This window comes from Equus caballus, chromosome 10, assembly GCF_041296265.1.
Source record: "Equus caballus isolate H_3958 breed thoroughbred chromosome 10, TB-T2T, whole genome shotgun sequence".
Classification (NCBI taxonomy): Eukaryota; Metazoa; Chordata; class Mammalia; order Perissodactyla; family Equidae; genus Equus; species Equus caballus.
The window spans coordinates 27,350,355-27,371,135 of record NC_091693.1 but is presented as its reverse complement, the minus strand read 5'-3'; the positions used below and the strand labels follow the sequence as shown (position 1 = coordinate 27,371,135).

At 44.4% G+C, this 20,781-nt stretch overlaps 1 long non-coding RNA gene across 1 annotated transcript; it reads right to left on the bottom strand.

The window, feature by feature from the left end:
• Nucleotides 1-13,821: 13,821 nt before the first annotated feature.
• Nucleotides 13,822-18,748, bottom strand: LOC111775285 (uncharacterized). Its single transcript, XR_002810816.2, has 2 exons — nucleotides 15,657-18,748; nucleotides 13,822-15,429 (listed from the first exon to the last, which is right to left on the bottom strand). It is a non-coding gene; the product is annotated as an uncharacterized lncRNA (long non-coding RNA).
• Nucleotides 18,749-20,781: the final 2,033 nt, after the last annotated feature.

Below are 20,781 nucleotides of genomic sequence, written 5' to 3'. Positions count from 1 at the left end.
TAATTTCTAAACGACAAAGATTGGAAACCTCCCAGCTTCAGTCAGCGCAGGGTGGAATGAATCCCGGCGCCTCCTACGAGGGAGCCGGGGCTGCTGTGGTCGCGATGAGGACGTTCTCTTGACTGTAACCCTGACGGGACTTACTGTGATGTGCAAAGAAACAAAAAGAGAGCCTCAGGACATCCTGTGCCATTAGCTTTATTTTACTAAGAACCAGAGAGAAATATACATTGATATGTTTTTGTGTATCTTTATATTTTAAAAATGCAAGAATAAATCCTAAAAACTCTAAAATGGGTAGCTGTGAGGCAGAGAGGAAACTGCCAGGGAGACAGGACGAAGCTCCACTGCTCTGACTGTCTCTTGGTTTGGTTTAGAAGTTTATACATATTTTTCCCAAATACATAAATTGCCAAAAATATTTTCAAATATAATTCATAAACCTAAAGAGAAAATCTAAAAAAAATAAGGAATAAATGTAACTTTATTCCAAATTAGGGTTTAACTAAGCAAAGAGGATTTCCACTGAATTTTAAGCAAAATTATTTTATTACCTGTTCTGCATTGATAAATAATTGAACAAAATAAAAGTAAAATGTTTAGGTAATAATATTATGAATAAATATGATGAGCAATTCATTTCCAGATTTTACATATGCACACATATAGTATATATACATAGTCTTTAAATATCGTCTTTACTGAAAGCAAGACAAGTTTCCTGACGAAACTGCTGGATCCACATCTAGAGCAGGCAGTGCGGGGGAGGAGCTCAGAAGCTTCCTGCACAAGAAAGCAGAGGGGCCACCAAAGACCACCAGGTTCATGGGAACAGAACAGAAAGGTTAGCATGAAGGAGTCCCACTGGCAAAGGGTGGGACGTTTATGGCACCAAGTAATATTTGTAATGATTAAAATGAATATATACAAACCTATATGTTTAATACCGCTATAAAAAAAAAACAAAAAAATCCTTACAACTGGGGAATGGTAAAGAACCAAATCACCACGATGAAAACGTGAATGAAATAAAGAAGAAGGATCAAGATCTTTCTTTCTCTCAGAACTATTCCTCAGGAAACTTTCTCTTCTTGGTAGATGGTTTCCACCCAACAGAGGCAAAGGGAGGACTGACCTGGGTCATCCTTACCCTGACTGTACAGTCACTGAACCTCAGTGGCTGCCAAACTCCTTAGGAGCCAGTCAGTGGTGAATATCCTACTGGATGGATCTGGCTGATGATACAGGAACCTCCTGATTACATGGATCATAATGTCACAAAAATAGAGACAAGTGTATATTATATTTTCATGTGATGCAAAAGAAGTAGACAGAAGTAGACATGAACACCTATGAATGAGTCTACCTGAATGTTAAGTAGAATAACTATCTGTTTAAGGAACTATGGGGCAAAAAAGTCATGCAGAAAGATACCTCAAGGAGGGAGTAGGCCAAGTCAGAATAAGGAGAGTTCTGTATGATAAATGACCTCTTTCAGGAAACAAAATATTTCAAGATAAAAGACGGAGGGTATCTGTAAAATATAGCAAAATCAAGGGACATATAAATATTATACAATGGTTAGAAAATTGGTTGGATGCTGATTCAAAGAAAATATTCTGAATATTTAATAAACCCTTGCAAATTTTAACAATGACCAGGTACTCGATGATACCAAAGAATTAATATGTTTATGGAGGATAAGATACTGTAAATAAGAAAAAGAAAAGTGTGTTTGTCTTTTAGAGAAATCAATGATGTATTTAGAGATGCAATTATATGGCTGCCAGGATTTGCTTGAACTTAATTAATTCCTGGAGAACTGGGTACAATTAGACATGAAGTGAGTTGAGCCCTGGATTGTCCTGGTGGAGCTGGGTGGTACATCCACATGGTCTGTTATTCACCTCCCCATCCTTTGTAGATGTCTGGAAATTTTCATATTAATGTTTAAAAATTCTTATCTCAACATTTAACAGATATGGAGACTTTACTCTTTGTCTGCTGCAACACTTTTTTTCTCCCAGGCACAATAATTGTATACCGTGCATCACTTAGCCTGCAATTTTCAGATAGTGTTGTGGTGAATTGAAGTCTCTTTATATTACTGTATTCTATCATTTTCAGAAGCCAGGTGCAAAAATTTAAATGCCTTCCCTATTCAGAGAGTCAAGTCAAAGGAAGGAGGCCAGCCATTCGGGCAGAATTGGAAAATGCAGAATGCAAGGCCCAAGGAAATGGGTGGCCGTTCCCAGTCCTAACTTTTCGTTAACATTTGTGTTACCATGTCATCAACTCTAGATTGTTTTTAAAAAATATCCTTAATTTTTACAAAAGCAAATTTCCAATTAAAACCTAAAGCACACAGACAAAATCCATCTACTGTTTAGGTAAGACTTACTGACTCCCACTTCCAGACCCCAGTAACGGATAAAGCTGTGGTTTCCTAAGGGAGCACTACCTCTAGTACACTTTTTACTTTTTCCAACACTAAAGAGCACCTTTTCAAGCATTAGAGTGGTTATAATTAGCAGCACATGAAAATCGTTCAGAAATAAGATCACATGCTGAAATCCACCATTTTTCAAATTCAGTATCCAGTGTCTCTAGCAAGGACAATCCAGAAGGTAAAAGTACAACCATACTTAGTTCCGTGGCAATCACACATTTACCTTTTAACCTGTGGAGATGACTCAGTTGAATAATTGCTAAATAAATTACTAATTGGTAAGTGGAATAAAGTGACATTAATACTTATAAGAGTTTAGAAAACGCTCAAATGCTTAGTAACATGAATAATTTACTAATTTTTCTCTCTAGAGAGAGTGTTATATTTGAACATATGATGAAAAAAGTGTTTTGAGAAAACGTGTGCAAATGTACAGAACAACCACGGAATTAAATAAATATTTCAAGAAAATGAAGAACACAAAATAGGATCTAACGAAATGTAGACAGAAACAATGATCTTGCATGAAATGCTTTGATATTTCAAATAATTTGATCAACTAAACATGTGTGTACAAAAAGCGTAATTTATAACTAAATGCAACTTTCCCAAATATCCTGTAATGGTGAAAGAAGAAAAGAAGAAGAAGAAGAAGGAGAAAGGAAATGAAATTGAGTGAATGGAATAGTTCTCACAAATATTCATTTAAATTATACAGCTTGTTTATAGCGAACCAAGGATATAGAACAGAGAGTCCAAAAAATAATTTTAAGCATTTGATAGGTAGGTAGATAGGAAAATAGATACAGAGATAGAAAAGTCATTGGATCTATTAATTTTTTAAAAACCAGAGAGCTAAGAACTAAGGTATACAACAATTTAGGAACTTAGTGTATAACTAAAAATGAGATAAAAATTAGTTGCAAAAAGGTTATTAAATACACGGCATAAAAATATTTGGACATGTAGTTGGAAAAATGGCAAATTTCTACTGCATGTCATTGAGATAAATGTATTCCTAGACTGGCTTATGAACATACAAATTAAAATACTGTAGATTAATCATATAGGATGTGTGTACTTTTTAAAAACATGAGTTGAGGCAAATACACATGAAGCAGTAGGAAGAAAGTGGGGCATCATACAATAATCTAGGAACATTAGAATATGCGCTAGCAGAACTCACGGAAAACGAAAGACAGAGACAGCCCTGGGGTCTAGCGGTTAAGATTCAGTGCTCTCACCCCCGCAGCTGGGGTTCGTTTCCGGTCGTGGAACCACACCACCTGTCTGTCAGTTGCCATACTGTGGTGGCAGCCACTCAAGCAGAAAACTAAAACGAACTACTAGGATACATAACCATGCACTGAAACTTAAGCAAATAAATAGACAAATAAAATGAAAGACAAAAATATAAAGATGAAATACAGAATATTAGAAAAATATTTTATATAACAAAACATGAAAGGGAGGTTGTTGGTAAGATTTTAAGTGCCCATCCTAAACAATGAGATGAGAGCATATGTCTTCTTGGCAGAGAAATTATATAAACAAGCCTTTCTCGGGACAAAAAGTACCATCAAATATAAAATGCGTTTCTCTCAAAATTATCATGCACATGTAAAATAAATTTTAAAAGCCATATAATGCTTCATTAAAAATACATTTCTTTGCCAAACGTTTAACTTAGAGGCACAGCTTCACTTTGTGTAACGAATCTTGATCTTAGAATTTTGCGTGATCATATCTAAACAAAATTAAATGAGTTAATTGTGGTTTCTGTTTGGTATTTCTTAAAGCAGAATGAGAATAGAATCTTTCTACATTTACAAGATATTATTAAGTAAAAAATAAATTTTTCTATTCATTTGATTTGACAGAAAATTTTATAATCACCTAAAATTTACGTTTCCCATAGAATTCAAATTAGGATTCATCAAAACAAGAACTGTCTTTATTTCTGCAATAATATTTTACTTGTTTACTTTACTAATTAGCAAGTTATTAAATTACAGTAAATGAATTACCTGGCATTGAAATTTGGGAAATAGTAGAATCTAGGTGAAGTGCAGATTATTTAAAAGAAACAGGTGCTAAAAAATAAAAAATGTTTCTGGAACGATACACAATAATCAACAACAGGTTAACCTCAGTGTGAGTTATAGAAGATGGAGAGAAAAGTGGGTGAGTAAAAGACACGAATTTCATTTATATGAACAAAAACCTGTTCAAATTTTTCTTAGGAACAAAGTAAAAAGTTTGTAACAACAAATAAAAGCAAATAAGAGAGATAGGAGAATGCCCGGTTAAATCATAAAGGAGTTATAAAAATAAATTTGAATTATACGCAGGCCAGACAATTGAGTAAGAGAGAACAACAGAATTTTGGTAAATATTTTCAAACAAGAAACTATCCGAATCCTGGACCAGCTGTGGTTGAGGACCCTGGTGCCCTTTAAGAACGGCGCTCATTTAGGGAAAAACAAAGGCCTTTCTCCTTCCCTCCTCAAAGCATCCTGCGGAGGCCCAGTTCCGGACCCCCGGGCACATCCTGCGGCCCCCGCGGTGACAGGCGCGCGCCCGCCCCGCAGCTCTTCCCGTTTGGAGCAGGCGGAGCTTTCGCCGCTGGAAGACCGAGCCGGCTGACAGCTTCGGACACGCGGCGGATCTGGGGCAGATGCAGAGGGTCGCAGGCTGTCACCGCACTTCTAATCTGGTTACAGGGCTGAGTCGCGGGAAGACGTTCACACGTTTGTAATCCCCGATCATTCCTGCTCCCTAAGCCTGGCAGTCTCTGTCACTTTAAACAAAAATGAGATTTCTGTTTCACTGCATGGGAGACACAGTTCACCTTCCTCACACCCATCCCAGAAGTGGTCTCAGAGATGAAATTACTGGTGCCAGAAAGCGCGTGCTGCTCCGCAGAACCCAGAGTCAAGGAGATGAAGGTGACCGGTTTTGCACTGATCACAGAAAGTTCTCACAGACACACCATCACAGCCAAGCAAGCAGGACACGCCAGCACAGATGTCGGGAAAGTCCTCTGTCGCAGGTGCCATCAGACACCAGGTGTGTAAGCAGAAGCCAAGTGCTGAGCACACTGGCAGCATCTTGTGAGCAGGAGCAGGGGCTGAGAGGGAGGGGTCTGCGCTCAGGGAGAGGATTCCAGATGGGCGCTCACAGACAAGGTGCAGGGAGACGTCAGGCCCCCTGGGACAGGAGGTGAGAGTGACTGCGTCTCATGAACCCTCAGAAAATGTCCCTCCTGCATGTCTTTTTCTGTGTTCAGTTTCAGCCAAGGGGGTAGGGAGAGAAGTCATGTCCACACCGTATTTCTTAGGAGGTTTCTAGAGAAACATTCTGCTTTCCTGGGAATCCGGCTCTCTGTCTAAAAAGATGGCCCACTTACCAAATGCCGTTGCTTGCTGGGACAGTAGCCACCATGGTCACGCCATGAGCACAAGTGCAAAGGGGGCATCTTATCCCCGAGATGAGGCTGGGAAACAATGAGGTCACCTCCCTGCTGGGGACTCATTATCCTTTCCCCTGGAAGTGCAGGGACAGTGTCTGCATGGGGAGTGGAAATTTTCCCAGAAAAACAACTGTGACATGTGCAAATTACTAAAAGCTATTAGGAACCATTTGTCATGATTAAGCAATTAGAGAGACAGACCGAGAACCGGGTAGAGAAAACACTTCTCAGGGGCCTGGACAAGACCAGGTGACAGTGACAGGGAGACAGGGACACTGAGGTCTGCGAAGGGAGAGAAGGAAGCTGAGAAGAAGGCTGCACGTCATTTTTTGCCAATCAGAAGGGTTTTGCCTCCAAAATATGATTATTTTTCAATTCTGATAACTTTGTACCATGGCAGCCTGGAAGGGAGAAGGAAAGAATCAGTTAGGACAAAATGGCTGAGGGTTAGAAATGACCTTGCAGAAAGTGCAGACACCTTTCCTCACAGCTTCAGTAGGCACCGGTCAAGCATCACTGTCTGCCACACATTGTTCTTGGTATCTGAAAGGGACCAGGGAAAATGAATCGCAAAGATCTGCCTCTGCTGAGCCAATATTATAGTCAAGAAAGATGGACAATAACAAATAATAAATAAAATCTTCGATGTGGTACATGATGGTAAGTGCCATGAAAGAAAAAAAAGAGCTGGGTTAGCGGATGAGCAGGACCCAGGGGAGGATGCACCATCTCCTGGGAGTAATGGGTGCCCTCATGCACAAGTGACTGTTTCAGGCAGTGCTTGAGAAAAGATGGAGGAGTAAGCCAGGCAGATGTCTTGTGTATATCACCCCAACCCAGGAAGCAGCAGTGTCATGTCCCAGGCAAAGCCAAGGGCCAGTGCACATGGAACCAGGTGTGAGACAGAGTGTAAGGAGGAGGTCGAGAAAAACACGGGAGAAAGACCTGTAAGGGTGTCCAGGTTTCTATGAGAATTTTGAATAACTCTAAGTAAAATGGGAGCCATCACAGGATTTGACCAAAATGCAGACACCACTGGTGAGTGGAGAATATGCTGCCGAGAAGAAGGGGAGGAAGAGGGATAACCGTCAGACAACCGATGAGCAAACCCACAGAAGACAAGATGGTGGCTCTGTCCAGGCTGGTCACAGAGACAGTGGTGCAAAGTGGTCCCACTGCAGATACATTGTGCGGACAGAGCCAGCAGGACGTGTGTAGGACTGGATGTGGGGAGTGAGAGCAAGAATGAATCAAGGATGGTCCCTGGTTTGTGGGCTCAGCAACTGGAAGGGTGAAGTTGGCCTCAACTGAGGGTGGGAAGGCTGTGGCCAGGGCAGCTCACATTCCTGTGAAAATCACACAAGCAAGTGAAAAATACTCCTCAGGTTGAATGCACATTTTACTCCTTATTAAACCATAGTAGGTAGATGTATAGTGTCCTATTTAACTGTCATATCGTACTATGAACATCTTACCTTCAATTGAAAGTGTCGTGAATGAGTTATTCTATTCATTTTTAAATGGTGAGACATGGTGTTAAGCTTCCGTCTGCAGCCTCACCTCTTACCACCCTCTCCACGCACAGAAACCTTCAGCCTCCTGTCTCTGCTCGCCTTCCCTGAATAGTCTGTGTCTGCACTTGCGTGCATTTTCATATCCCCTCATCTCCTCCCACTAACGCTTCGTGAACAAATGACACCCTTGTGAAGTTCCGTGGCTGCAGCTGTGGAGAGAAGAGACACAGAGCCTCTGCTCCCATGGACCTCACATGCTGGAGAAAGGCAAGTGTGATGAAATAGGGCCTGCCCTAGACTCTTCCCTGAGGACCTCTCACCTCTCCTCCAGGTTACTGCTGAGAATCCTTCTCTATCACCCACGGCTTCACTAACCCTTGCTCTGCCCTCGTTGTTCCCATAACATTCACATCTCCCTCACTTATTGCGGCACCATGTTATGATTGTTTGTCTTCCTACCCAACTGGTCCCTGGGCCGTGCATCACAGCGTCCCCGTGGCCACAGAGCTCCCAGGAGGTGTTTGTGGCATATGAAGGAAGACAGCAAATTCTTTGCTGTTCCTCCCACTGAAAAGTGAGTCTATTTCATCTCAGCCTGAAAGTGGATGACTTGCTTGACCAAAAGAATTGGTGGATGGATTTTTTTTCTTAATTTCTGAGAACAAGACAGAGAGTTTGCAGTTTCTGTGTGGGTCTCTTGAAACACCCTGGGCTGCCGTGTAAGAAGTCTACCCATGTGTAAGTGCCCTGGTTGAAAGTTCCCACTGAGCCCAGCCTTCCAGCCATCTATGAGAAGGCACAGCAACGTGAGTGAAGTCATCCCAGACATTCTAAACCAACCCACACAGCACCCGAGTATCGCCAAGTGATTGCCATTGATGCCACGGGGAAGAGCAGGCTCACCCAGCTGAGCCCTGTTCAATTTCCTGACCCCAAAATTATGAGAGCTAAGGCATTGTTTGATATTTTAAACCGCTAATGTTTGGTGTCATGTTTTTTTGCAACAATAGACAACAGCAAAAGTAATGAATTCTTTCACTCGCCTAATTCCTAGCCTCCTCCAAGGACAAGTGGACGTCCCACCCTCTCTTTGTAAATTCTTTCACAACTCACTTTTCCCTCTGGGGACCTGTCATGGTCCAATGAGCTGAAGAAAATGAAGAACTTACCTGACAGGTGAGGTTCTCTCCTTGAGAATTCAAGAGAAAAGAAAAATTCTAACCTGGAGAAATCAGGATATCTGAACTCTCCTGACTCTTTTCAGTGCCCCTCAGGCTTCCTTGAAGACACTCAGGGTCTCTGTCTCTCAGCCCCTGCAGAGACCAGCCTTGGGGGGCGACTCTCCTTCCGTCCCCACCCTGGCAGGCCAAGCTTATCCTCACGATGCAAACTACTGGACAAGTCAACCAGCAGATCAGGTATTATGGTCACCTGGAGGTGAGAGTGAACCATGCCCTGTGGCCCCTGACCCAGGACCTGTCTTTGGAGGATGTGCCCATGTTTGCTCAGGGAAGGCAGACACAGGCTTCACCTGGGAGGCAGGAGTGTGAGAGAAACCCTGCTTGGGTGTCAGGAGATCTGCATTCTGGTCTCAGGCCTGACACTTCCACTTTGTGTGACCTTGGGCAAGTCCCTTCCCCTCTCTCCCACACAGAGGTAGCCCTCTCTGTGACTGAGTCCCATTGTGGACAATGAGAAGGTTAGGCTGTTAGTTCTGGTGACCGTTTAAACAAACTAAGAGTTTTCTCCCACTTCATTGAAGCAAGATTTAGAAACAATAAAGTGCACCCATTTGAAGCACACAGTTCATTGAGTTGCGATAAATGTTTGCACTTGCGCAGCCACCACCATAATCAAAACACAGAACCTTCCCGTCTCCCTCAACATTCCTCGTATCCCGCTGCTGTCAGTCTCCCCCAGCCCAGATGACCACTGATTTGATTTCTGTCAATAGGTTTCTGTTACCTTTTCAAACATGCTATATACATGGAATACATACCGTGTGTTTGGCTTATTTTACTCAGCATGATGTTCCTGAGATTCCTCCATTCTGTGGCATTTAGCAATAGTTAACTGCTTATTGTTGCCGAGTAGTATCTCGTTCTATGGACATAGCACATTTTGTTTATCCATTTACCTATTTCAGGAGATTTGGTGTGTGTCCAGATTTGACTAGTATAGAATAAAGCTGCCAGGCAGTGATCACATTTATTCAAGAGATGAATGAATGGTTAAATACTATGCGTTGGCCAGTTCCTAGTCACATATATGGAGACACTAGACGACAACAGTGATCTGTGCACATCAGGACACAGAACTAGTGATTGCTAATCCTGGACAGGAGTCCCCAACCCCTTGGTTCAGTGACAATTTTCACTGGCTCTGTGTTTACCAATAATGAGGATTTCCTGTGTTTTGCAGATGTTGCCTTGGGATGACTCTGGCCAGTCCAAGTGGCATGAGCTGGGAAAGACTGATAGCTGATAAAGAATCCACTTTCAAGACAGGGCACTCGCTTGACAAGCATTTTGGTGCTGCTGCTCGGCTGGACTCTGGGGCAGGGTGCTGGGCAGCGTGTCAGATGGCTTTCAGCTGAGAGTGTGGGGGAGGCCAGGCCAACACCCTGAGATCCAGGGATGGGTACAGGCATGTTCCCTTTGATCCTACTCCACCCACAGTGGAAATCTCACAACCCAGCCAGAAGGAAAGACGGGAATGTGAGTGGGCAGGCTCAGGCCCAGGAAGGGGAGAAGCAACGTTAGCAGAAAATTTGCAGTCTCCACCACACAAACATTTTGTTAATTTTATCCTGAGTATCAGTAATCTTTCTTTGGTTATAAGGCAAATAATTTTCTTTTTAATTTCCTTTTTGGCCTTATGATTCTCATTTGTGGAAGTGTAATTTATTTTTGGATACTTATTTTATATGTGGCAAACTTCAGGAACCAGCATAACTACACCAGATATTCATGACATTAGTTTTTGAAAATCTTCTATGTAGATAATCATACAATTTGAGAGAAATTATAGGTCTATAAATGGTATTCCAATTAGTGTAATTCTTTTTTGTCTGTGTCATAGCCCCAGCGAGAATGTCTGGTATGATATTTAATTTAAGCACTAATAATGACAGCCTTGTTTGGTTGCTAATCTAAAACACAAAATTTCTGATATCTTCTTATGAAAATTCAGGTTTATTGTAGTGTTTTCATCGATAAACTTCAACTAGTTAAGGGTGTATCTTCCTATGCATGGTCTGGTGTTTCTATTGTGAATGGCTTTGTATTTTACTTTTTCTTTTTTTTTAGTCACGTGACTTTTTTACAGTTAATATGTTGAGTGCTATTAATGTATTTCCAATAATAAACCACTCTTGAAATCCTGAGATGCTTTCAACTTGTATTACAGTCTGTAAGCATAGTTGAAAATAATTAACAAGTTTTACAACAACGCTCTTCTAGCACCGTACAATGAGCTGGGGAACAGGAATCTCTGAAAGATTCCGAATAAGTTTGGATACATCCCTTCACTGACTGATTCATGGAACCCTCTTTCTGTAAGTCTGTCAGGGTTTGGGATTTTCTCTTGGAGATTATTTAAAAATAGGAAGTATGAAATAGATTTGATATTTTTTAATTTGATCAAGAAAGGCATGTCAGGGGATTTGACTTTTTTAACGTTTTTATTGTATTTACATTAAAATTTTTATTTTATTTTATTTTTCAATCTAAGCATTGAGTTAAAATTGACATAAAATTCTCTGATATTAGAGTGCACATGATATGCTGGTGATTTGATACCTGTGTACATCATAAAAGGATTCCCACAACAAGTTAACACATCCATCACCTATTTATCTTTTTTTTGTGTGAGAACATTTAAGTTCTATTCCCTTAGCAAATTTCCATTTTACAATACAGTGTTATCAGCTATACTCACTGCTTCTTACATTAGATCCTCCGACCTTGGTCCTGTTATAGCTGAAAGTTTGGCCCTTTCACCCACTTCCCCTATTTCCCACACTCCCAAACCCCCTGGGATCATTTTTATGGTCTCTGTTTCTATGACTTTGACTTTTTTTTAAATTGAGGTCATAATGGTTTATAACATCATGTAATTTCAGGTGTACATTATTGTTTATCAGTTTCTGTATAGACTGCATCATGCTCACCAATAGTCTAATTTTTATCCATCACCATACGTATGTGCCCCTTTATCCCTTTCACCTACCTAACTTTATTATTTTTTAAAGAATCTACATATGATACCATGTAGCATTTGTCTTTCTCTGTGTTGCTTATTTCACTTAGCATAATGTCCTCAACAGCCATCGATGTTGTCACAATTGGCAAGATTTCCTTCTTTCACATGGCTGAATAATATTGCATTATATATATATACCACATTTTCTTTGTCCATCATCCATTGACGGACACTTAGGTTGTTTCCATATCTTGGGTATTATGACTAATGCTGCAATGAACATGGAAATGCAGATATCGCTTCAATATCCTATGTTCATTTCCCTCGGAATTATACCCATAATTGGAATTTCTGGGTAGTACGGAGTTCTACTTTTAATTTTTTGAGGAACCTCCCTACACTTTTCCATGGGCTGCACCCGTTTACATTCCCACTAACAGTGCACAGGGGTTTCTTTTTCTCTACATCCTTGCTAACACTTCTTATCTCTTGTCTTTTTGACGGTAGCCATTCTAACAGGTGTGAGGTGCTATCTCACTGTGGTTTTGATTTGCATATCCTGATATTTAGTGATGTGAGCCCTTTTTGATGTGCCTGTTGGCCATTTGTCCATTTTCTTTGGATAAAAGTCTATTTGGTTCCTCTCCCCATTTTTAAATATTATTCTTTTCTATTGAGTTGTATAAGTTCTTTATATATTTTGGATATTAACCTTTTATCAGGTAAACCATTTGCAAATATTCTTTCCCATTTGGTAGGTTGCCTTTTCATTTTGTTGCTGGATTCCTTTGCTGTGCAGAAGCTTTTTAGTTCGATGTAGTCCCATTTGTTTATTTTTTATTTGTTCTTCTATTTGTTACCAAGACCAACGGCAAGGAGCTTATCCCCTATATTTTCTTCAAAGAGTATTATGGTTTCAGGTCTTATATAAGTCCAAGTCTTTCATCCATTTTGAGTTGATTTTTGTCTATGGTGTAAGATAGGTGTCCAGTTTTCCAAACACCACTTGTTGAAGAGACTATCCTTTCCCCATTGTGTCTTCTTGACTTTTTCTTTTCATAAATAAATTAACTATATTCACATGGGTTTATTTCCGGGCTCTCTATTCTGTCCCATTGATCTACATGTCTGTTTCTAGGCCAATGATGACATTTAAAAGCCTGTTCATTTCCATACCCTCATATTATTCTTGTGTTAGGCTTCATATTTATAAACTTGCATACACTCTGTGCAACAGTTATTCGGCTTAAGCTCATGCAACAGGCTGTGATGCAGCCCTACCCTTCCCATACCTCCATTCACAAAGTCTTCACAATCAGGTCAAGGGCAAGTTTTGTTAAACCAGAATGACTTGCATGCTTTCCAATTAGCTAAATAGGTCACCAACTAACTTTTGCCCTCTGTAGTCCTAAGGTCCTTTTTTCTTTTTCCCTTCCCCAAAGCCCCAATATATAGTTGTATGTCCTAGTTGTAAGTCTTTCTAGTTCTTCTATGTGAGCCACTGCCACAGTATGGTAACTGACAGACGGGTGGTGTGGTTCCGTGATCAGGAATCAAACCCAGGCTGCCAAAGTGGTAAGTGCTGAACTTTAACCACTAGGCCACCAGGCCTGGCTCCTAAGGCCATTTCTGGTTTTTCTTTTTTTCCTTTTTTTTTTGCTGAGGAGATAAGCCCTGAGCTAAGAGCTGTGCCAGTCTCCCTCTACTTTATGTATGGGTCACTGCCACAGTGTGGCTGACAGTGGTGTAGGGCTGTGCCCAGGATCCAAAACCACAAACCCAGGCCACTGAAGTGGAACACACTGAACTTAACCACTATGCCACAGGGGCCAGCCCCTCCTAAGGTCATTTCTAACCCAGGCATACCTGAATAATTTTAAGAGGAAATCTCAATAGAAAATTATACCTTTGCCTGATGACAGCTAATGGATGCTGTCAAGCAATGAAGTCACAGTAGATAAAGCAGTTTCCTTACCCACACTGACCCCATGGGGTCACTCACAGTCAGAACCTTCATAAAGTGAGCACTCGCTGGCTTGCTCTAACTTTGTCTTTCTCAGTTATTTCATTTCTTTCCATGTTTATCCCACTATTCATTATCTATTGCCCTGTTCTGCCACATGCCAAACTGGGTGAGGAGTGTGGGACAGGTTGTCGAGAGACCAAAGAAAAGACCTGGAGACAGGGAACAAGACATATAGGTTTACTGGGGAGTTACTTATAGGGAAGGTCCAGTGGCACCGGCTGGACAGGAAATGTGCACACACTAATGCCCCCTGAGAGAAGCTTGCTTACGTAGGCAGAGGAACAAAGGCCGCATGCCTGTCAAGGGGGATCATCCCCGTATGACCTGCATTCCAAGGACCAGAGCCCTCCTGGAGGGCCTCTGTGTTCCCTCAGACTGCGAGGGTCTTTGTTCTGACTCTCTCATGAGAAAACAGCTGGGTTAGCCAAGCCCAGGACTGTTATCATCATTAGTACTGAGCCATAGCCCAGACAAGGAGCCTCAAGGACACATGGTTTAAAGGGCACGTGTGCTAGTGCCCCTATACTCTGCCCTCCATGTGTCCGAATGGCCCTTACAATCTTATTGTGCCAGTCTTCTGCAGCTTCCCTTGAGCGAGACACAGAGGAGCACTGCAGCCAGAGATCACAACGGCAATAGAGAGCACAACATGAAAATAAAAGAAGTAGTTAAAAGGCAAGGACACCAAAGAAAACACGTCACCAGGTGGAGGGGAGGGATTGTATCCAGGCAGATATGGAGTCAGTGAACAGGTTGTCAATAGCCTGTACATGAGCAAATAAGGAGGCCACTGCAGAGGAAACATTGTGGGCATAATCAGGGATAAATACACAGCATTCTACTTTGATCAGGGGACAGGTTCCCCCTTGGGCTGCAGTAAGTATGTCCAAAGCCATTCTATTTTGTAACACTACTTGTCTCATTTGGGAGGTTTCTTCATTTAGTAGAGTTATTGCATGTCTCGTATCATTGAGGACTTTTACCACATGTTGGGCTAGGGCAAACACCTGCCATTCTATATCAATAACTGCAGCCTGTGGGGAGAAGATAGCAAGGGGGTAAAAGCACCCTGCAGTGCGTCGCACACGATGGCGTGCATGGACTGCCTCCCAATTAGAAGGAAGCTATTGAAGGGAAGACAGGATGCATGCAGGGATGTAGGGACGCCCCCATGTGCATCTGCCAGTCCAGTTATAAGGCAGATAGGGCCAGCCACAAGTGCCACAAGCCCACAATCACCCAGAGGAGAGGCATAGTCTCCTTTGATGGTGTTGTCTTGTTTTCCCAGCCATATATCAGCAGTAATAATAATTGTTTGGTGACACATTGCTTTACATGTCTACCCCGCATTTTTTGAGATGCTTTCATTTGGTGGTGTGGAGTCATTGTGACGTTCAATGCACCAGGGAACGGAACCTCTTAATTCTATTTGTATAGCAGTTAACCATCCTACACCTTCAAGAACAGAGTACCCCACCTTTGGGGTTATATTTACCTGCTCATGAACAAGCTGGAAGATATACTTTCAAGAAGTAGCATAAGAGGGCAAGGACAGGTTTCTTGGTGGGAGGGGAGTAGAAGTGGGAAAGTGGACGATGCTCTTCCACTCTCGCCGGGCTCTCCAGTCAGAGGTGTTGGAGCTCAGGAACGCCATGGTAACCCTGTGGTTGAAGAGAGAGGCAGCTCACTGCACACCAAGCAGTTGGAGTGATTTTGTACACCAGCAACAGTGTGTGCCCAAGCAGCGAAAAGGTTGGCAGACGTCCTAAGAACGAAAAGTAAGATGTTTAGATGAGACTATAAGGGGGAGGTCATGACCGTCCAGCAAGACATACACAGTTGCAGTGTCTTAAGTCAGTATGGTACTGGTCTGTGGTTCCAGACCAGGCTGGCAATACCACACTGCTTGTCCAGTTGGTGTGGGCACTGCAGGGACACAGATATAGGAGAAGGGAGGAACAACAACCTACCAGAAAGAAAGGATGAACGTACCTTGGGGAATTGGAGGCCTTCGATTAGTAAGTTTGGAGGTTTTAGATGGCTTCTCCACAATGAAGGGTGTTACTATGATATCTTCTTCTAAGCCTGTTCCCCAAGGGGCTAAGAGACCCCACCAGCCAGGCCCCAGCTCCCAGTCCCAGGGCGAAGTGACCATGTGGATCCCGGTAGGGAGTTCTTGTGGCAGAGGCAAAATCAAGTTGTTCTGAATGCCAACCTGTGGTTGTAGTGTCTCTCCTTGATTAGCCCTTGTCTGTAGATGTCTGGCATATCAGGTCCTTGTGTCAACATTTGATATGCAGTGGGTCAGGTGCGCCTCTCACGTTCACTCAGTTGACGTATTGCAGTTGTCAGGCCTCTTGTCCAGTGGGCTAGGGTCCTGTCTTCTGTCTTCAGCTGTTTCAGAAGCCATCCATTTGTTCCACCAGCCCTGCAGCCGTGGGGTTGTATGGCAGGTGAAAATGCCAATATATGTCCATTTGATCAGCCCATGTCTGTACCTGGTGGCCAGTAAAATGCATACCTTGGTCACTGTCGATGTTTGTGGGAACACCGTACCCAGCACAGAGGTATCCCAGGCCACTTATGGTGGTCTTCTGTGTGGCCCTCTTGCTGGGGTATACCTGTAGCTGTCCTGTATACGTATCCACACAAGTGAGGGCATACCTGCAGCCATCAGAGAGAGGCAAGGGCCCAATGTAGGCCACCTGCCAGTGTTGAGAAGGCTGGTTGCCGCTAGCAATTTGGCTTGTGTTCAGGGGAATGGCCTAGGGTTTCTGCAAGGAACAAGAAGGGCACACCTGACAGACCTGCACCACATCAGCGTAGGACAGGGAGAGGCCCAAAGCCTTGGCAGTAGCCTATAGGGTCCTTTGTCCTTTGTGTAGAGTCTTCTTGTGTAGCCACTCTGCCACTCTCTCGGCTGGTATTTCTTTCAGGAGATGGATCCGGAGCCAACTCGTCTGCTTGTTGGTTTCCTGGCAGCGTTGTCGCCTGAGATACAGACACATGGTACACTGCTATTGTCATTCCCTGGACCTGCTGCCAAATATCATCCTGGAGCTCTATCCCCCACAGCAGGTGACCATTAATAGTCCACTGTCATGTCCATTGTGCCATCCACAGGGTGAGCCCGCTTCCACAATTGAGACCAGAAGCCACCGGGCACTCATTTATTACCTTGCCTCTGTCAGAGATTCCATCCGAACCCCTCTGGGTAACCAGAAACGTCCAATTCACACGGTTGTCCTTGTGACAAACATCCAAGGACTTGATTTGTTTCACTGCTATTTTGGCTTGGGTGAAGGCCCGGTGGTCTGCCAGTCCCTTTTGCACCAACTTACAAAGAGGATAGACAGCCTGGATCTTATCTATGACAGTAGCAGGAACCACTTTTGTCTTACCGGACCAGACAACACCCAGATATTTGACAGACAACCCAGACCCTTGTACTCTGTTGTCGTTCACCACCCATCTTCCCTGGTGTAGGTGGGTGACGAGGGAGCGGGAGGCTTCTTGAAGGTCTGGAAAAGACTGGGAGGTTAACACGACATCATCAATATAATGAAACAAGGCAACATCAGGGGGCTTTGTGCACCTGCGGTGCTATAGAACCATTGCCGCAGGCTGGGGTGAGAAGCGCCGGAAGCCATTTTACTCATTTCCACCCCCGACGAAATGCCTTCTGTTTCTGTAGACCAACACGTTGTTATGTCATGTGGCCTCCGGTCCCCCATACCCGAGCCACCTGCAAGGCACTGCAGGGATGGGTCAATGTCCCTTGGCCTTCCCTCTAGTGGAGGGGACTAGGGTGTTCTCAGGCTGTCACTGGGGGCGCTGTTAAAGCCACCAGAACAGCTTTTGGTTGTTTATCACTTTTCCCCGCAGGGGTGTTTTCTGCTCCCCGGGGCTGCGGCAGCCACCACACAGAGTGCTCTCTCCCTCCGCGCTTTGCTCAGCCTCAGTGGTGCTGCCCACCCAGAGGAGGGAGGGATGGAGAGTCCCGGCCACCAGCCACTCGGGACTCAGGGACCCGCTTCGCCCCGCCTCCGCCCCGCTGCCAGTGGCTGGACCACGCACTCCCCGCGCCCCCTGCCCCGCAGGCGCTTCGCGCCCAGGCGCCGCAGGGCCTGCCCTGGCCCTGCCAGCACCCACGCACCAGAGGCCGAGCAGAGGCAGCGGCGCTTCTTGTGACTGCCTTACTTTTGATAAATTGAAACTCATTCATTTTAATCTCAGCCAAACTGACCACACACAAAACTCCTCAGGGTTTTACTTCCACAAACCTTCTGGCACTTTTTATATTCAGAATTTGTCTCATGCCTTCTCTTGTTTTCTTTCATAGTACTTTAGGACAAATTTATCTTTCTTAAAAAAACAAAGAAAAATATCTTTATTCTTTATACCTTCTTTACTGAAAACATACGTTTTACTTTCCCTGTATACAGACTTTCTAGAAATATGGGCTTTCTCATCATTTATCACGCCCAGGACTTCCCCTGCCTTCATTGCTAGCCATCCCACGGTGAGGAGGGGCTACCCCACAGGCGTAGCAACAGCCTGGGCTTTTCTCACACCCAAGACTTACCCCTAGGCGTTGACGTTTGATGTTTTCAGGGCGTTCCAATACTCACAAGGTGGGCCCCATCCATCAAAGATTGTGGCAACCGGGCCCCACAGGGAGGATATCAGCCAAGCCGGGGTTACCCCCACAGATTTCCCTTTCCCATCCCCCATAGTCTTGGTGCTCATGGGGTTTTTCTCAGTCTCCCGGCTGGCTCACCAGCCATATGCCCAGCTCGGTGAGGAGTGTGGGATAGGTTGTTGAGAGACCAAAGAAAAGATCCAGAGACAGGGAATGAGACATATGGCTTTACTGGGAGTTACTTATAAGGAAGGTCCAATGGCGCCGGCTGGACAGGAAATGTGTAGCCACTACTGCCCCCTGAGAGAAGCTTGTTTAAGTAGGCAGAGGAACAAAGGCTGCATGCTTGGCATGGGAGATCATCCCAGTATGACCTGCATTCCAAGGACCAGAGCCCTGCTGGACAGCCTCTGTGTTCCCTCAGACTTCGAGGGTCTTTGTGTTAACTCTCCCATGAGAAAACCGCTGGGTTGGCCAAGCCCAGGACTGTTATCAATGTGAGAGCTGGTGCATAGCCCAGACAAGGAGCCTCAAGGACACATGGCTTAAAGGGGTACAAAGGGGAGTTGGCCCCATGGCCAAGTCGTTAAGTTCACGTGCTCTGCTTCGGCAGCCCAGGGTTTCACTGGTTTGGGGGGATTTGGGGAGAAAAAGCAGAACAAAAAGGGGGCACATAAGCTAGTGCCCTTACATGCCCCTGTAACAAATCACTGCAAACTCAGAGGCTTACAACACTTGCAAACGTATCATCCCACAGTTTCTGTAGACAACCTATAGCAGAATCTTGGTTTTTGACTCAGTCTGAAAATCTCTTAGAATTGGTCTTTGAATTAGTCTTCTGCCATTCAAAGAGATTATTGATTCAGTTGAAATAATAGCTACCATGTTTGTTACTAATTTCCATTTTGTTCCAATTTTTGTCTTCCACTCTTTATCTGTTCCGTGTGGTTTTGTATATTTTTTAAAGATTTTATTTTTCCTTTTTCTCCCCAAAGCCCCATGGTATATAGTTGTATATTTTTAGTTGTGGATCCCTCTAGTTGTGGCATGTGGGACGCCACCTCAGCATGGCCTGAGTGGTGCCATGTCCATGCCCAGGATCCAAACTGGCCAAACCCAGGGCTGTTGAAGTGGAGTGTGCGAACTTAACCACTCGGCCATAGGGCCAGCACCTGTTGTGTGTGGTTTTAACTGAGCATTTTATATGATTTCATTTTCTCTCATTTCTTAGCATATCAGTTATGCCTCACTTTTTACTTCCCTTAGTTTTTGTCCTAGAGTTTGCAATCAACATTGACAATCCAAGTCCACTTTGAAATAACACTATACCACCTCCTGGGTAGTGTGAGTACCTTATACTAACAAAATTACCCCAATTCCTCCCTCCAGTCACTTGTACCATTGAGGTCATTCATCCTACTTATGTAAAAGCATAATAAGCATATATACACACACATACACATAACATATGCAGATAGAATACATTGTTGGTATTACTATTTTGAACAAAGTGTTCTCTGTTAGATCAATTAAGAATAAGAAAAATATTTTTTATTTTTCCTTCGCTTATTCCTTCTTCGACACTATTCTTTCTTTATCTAGATCCGAGTATCTGACCAAGATCATTCTCCTTGTCTCTAAAGAAGTGCTGTTACATTTCTTGGAAGGCAGGCGCTATGGTCTGAACGTTTGTGTCCCCGCAAATTCATGTTGAAACCCTAACCCCTGAAGATGATAGTGTTGGAGCCGGGCCTTTGGGAGGTGCTCAGGGCACCAGGTTGGGGCCCGCGTGAACGGGACCAGTGCCCTTAGGAAGAGCCTCAGAGACCCCCAGCTCCTCCCCCCACGTGAGGACGCAACAAGAAGGGCTGACTCCGCACCGGGAAGAGGGTCCTCACCGCAGAACTCGCCCAGGCTGGCGCCTTGACCCGGGCTGCCCAGCCTCCAGCGCTGGGAGAAACAAACGCTGACTCTCACACGCCACCCCGCCTGGGGCATTTCGGCACAGCGCCCCGAACGGACCGAGCTGGCAGGTTTACGGGCCACCAAGCCCTCACTTTTTGCTTGGCTGACGGAGGCTCCGTCTCCCTGCACCGATGGAGGGTAATTTTGTGGGCACGCAGCTCTAGGAAGGTCAGTTTGCTCTCAACACTGTCCGGGCTTCTGAGGAGACGGCGGCGGTCGCTCTCGGTCCCCTAGAGGGGAGGGGTTTCCCCTCGGGCTTCTTTCACGAAGATCCCCTGACTTCGATCTCCCGTCGTTTGCAAACGACATGCTACCCGGGGGTCTCGGCATCTTCCCTGCTGTGCGGTCTCTGGGCGTCTGCGTCTGGGGCTCGCCGGCTGACGGCCGTCTCTCCCTCGACGTCAGACCTCGGACGCCGAGTCGCCGAGTCGCCCGCCGACGTCCCCGCGCCGCCAGGGGGCGCCCGAGCGGCGGGACCGGCGGCTCCGCGCGTCCCGGGCCGCGGGGCGG